General features: G+C 34.3%; 1 pseudogene; it reads left to right on the forward strand.

The window, feature by feature from the left end:
• The first annotated feature begins 1,585 nt into the window (after positions 1-1,585).
• LOC118649834 lies at positions 1,586-2,353 on the forward strand (annotated as a pseudogene).
• The last annotated feature ends 501 nt before the right edge of the window (positions 2,354-2,854 follow it).

A 2,854-nucleotide genomic window follows, 5' to 3' on the forward strand; every position in this document is an offset into this window, starting at 1 on the left:
CTACATATTTATGATTATAACACTATAAATCAAACCTCAGAACAAAATGTACAATAAAAAGTAATTTCTTGATGCATGTTGAACATGATAAGTAAAACCAAAAAAAAAAAAAGAGAAGAGCCATAATTTTAAATTTAGGCCTTTGTTTGTTTAATTTTTTATTGATACTTTCCTGACTTGTCAACAAGAAAAACAATTTAAGATGTTTTTTTGTTTGTTTAATGTTTCCTAAAACTTTTATAAGCAATTCAAGCATAATTATAAGAACAACTGAATTAAATATATTAAAATAGGATACAAATTTATAAATAAACTTTTCAACAATTATGATTTATACTATGTCTAAAAATAATTATAAAAAGCTTTTTGATAACTTGAACCTTAAAGCTATACTGTTGAAATAATGATGAGTATTCATTGACTATCCAGATCATTTCCAAATAAGATAACATATTAATAAATGAATTGCTGAATATAAGTAAAGTTTATTTACTTTCGGCATCTTGTTTTTATATGGTACATAGAAGCTAAAATATATGGGTCTGTTAATAAATATGGGAATCTTTATGATGAAAAAGACATATGCCTCTAGAGAATTGTAAAATGATGTGTTCAGATATTTACTATAGAATAATTGTGACAGTTCATAATTGCTCGCTTCTAGTTTTCATTGAAAATTAAAATTATTAATAGTTAAAAAGTCTAATTGTAAATACATCTACTAGAAGTAATAAGAGTTAAGGAAAAAAAAACCCTCTGCATATAAGGAAAAGAAGATGTATTTACAATAAGAAAGGCACGAAGTATGTATTTTTGTTAGGGGAAAAGGAGAGTAATTTTGTTTGAATGTAGAATGACTATTCCAGAATGAGAGAAGAAAAGAGTATCACACACACACACAAAAATGAATAAATTAAAAACCACGTTTGGAAGGTTTTTGAACACGGAATCATTAAAAGGAATTTTTTCTTGTATGGCCAATGCTGCCCAACATTGGATGAATTTATTTGTATGAGTTTTTAAAAAATTAGTCTTGGTATTAATAGTACACAGATGCAATACTAGAACTTGGTTTTCCCTCTTTGAAACAAAACCATTTTCTTAGATTATTAGTCTGCTCTTAATAAGAAATTGTGAAAAAGGTTTTCCTTTGCCCTTTAATTTATCTGCCCAGGAGACCAACAGTTTGCATCTTAGAGAAGTTCCTGTGCTTCGTGTTGTCTTTATCAGGTCTTGGGTTACTTAAGAAAATCAAGTAAGTTTGATTTTGTACTTGATTTACTTGTAACATCAAGTAAAAGAGCTAAGTTTTAATAACTAACTTTCTGTATTTGCCTTGGAAATCTCTGAATTGTCACTTTTATTAAATGGTAAGTATGGTTTCATAGGGACCTGTGATCCTATGGAGTCAAGTGTTCACACCTTTAGACATTTTTGACAACTTTCCAAAATCCAATTCTAACTGGAGTCTGACATCAAACTAAGATTTCCCAGGGCACTCCTGGAGAATCTGTCACCTTGTAAAAGAGAGATGTTCGGCTAATTAGGTGTCTTTGCTATGCACAGTTGTGTGGGCAGCGTTGTCAACTATGAAGTGATGAAGGAGCCCATGGGCACTGCCACTCAAGCTGGGGCAGTGTTTCCTGCTCATCCCCAGGCACGCTGCAGCTTGGGCCTTGCCCAACACAACCAGACCCTGGCTTCAGCTGGGGAAGAGCTGCAGAAGGATCTAGAAGAGGAGAAGGTGCTTCTGGAAAAGGTAACTGGAAAAACAGTACATGATGCTCTTACAGCTGGAAAATCTAAGACAGACCAAAATCAAGAACAAGATGCAGCAGAACTTACAGAGGAAAGAGAACCTGTGGACAATGAAAACCCAGCTGTGGTGGTTGCTCCCATTACGATGGGATATACAGTGGGAGTCAGTAATTGTGGGTGGGAGCAGCCAGACGAGTTTGTGAGAATCTACATTACCTTAACTGGAGGTCATCCAAGACCAGGCTTGGACATGTCACAGAGAGAGCACCTGACCTTTCGGTAAATAGTTTAAATGGGAATATTAACCCCATGAGCATGAACCTCTTGAAACCCATCTCCGTGGAAGGCAGTTCCAAAAAAGTCAAGACAGATATGGGGATTATCTTGTGTAAAAAGAAAGCAAAAAAACATGTAGTAGGACTTCCTAACTGGAGCTGAAAACTGAAAGAAAAGCCCTCCTCTGACTCTGAAACAGGCTAGTGATGAATGGTGTAAGAAAATGTATGAAGATGGAGATGATGATAGGAAACAAACTATTAATAAGGCTTGGGTGGAACCAAGAGAGAAACAAGCCAAAGGAGATGCAGAATTTTGAGATAATGCTACAGAGCCTCCTCTTAAGTAAAGGCAATAAATCTTCCACTTTTTGCTGGAAGATTTATTTAAACAAAATATGCTTATGAAACACTTCCTCTAAAGATGGTCCTTCAGTAACCTGATCATTTTGTTCAACAAAGGGTAATACTGCCTTCTCATGTGAAATGTATAAAAGCAAGTTTGGCCTAGTGAAAAGGCCACAAGGGGTGCATTTTTGTTTAGCTAAGAGGTAGAAAACAAAAGTTATTGCTTACCTTTAAGTTCTTGACATCAGCTTCCACCAATGTCAGAATAAGTAAAAATTAAACCTGAAATTTTGCATAAAAAATTGATAATAAATCTTAGTTTATATGTGCATGGATCTATGATACTAATATAGATATTTCAGAAATTGTATGAAGTTATTAGACATTTGCAATACTGATCCTGGCTGGATAACTCAGTTGGTTAGAGCATCATCCTGATAGGCCAAGATTGTGAGTCTATCCCTGTTCAGAAT

Source organism: Myotis myotis, unplaced genomic scaffold (assembly GCF_014108235.1).
Source record: "Myotis myotis isolate mMyoMyo1 unplaced genomic scaffold, mMyoMyo1.p scaffold_m19_p_3, whole genome shotgun sequence".
Taxonomy (NCBI): Eukaryota; Metazoa; Chordata; class Mammalia; order Chiroptera; family Vespertilionidae; genus Myotis; species Myotis myotis.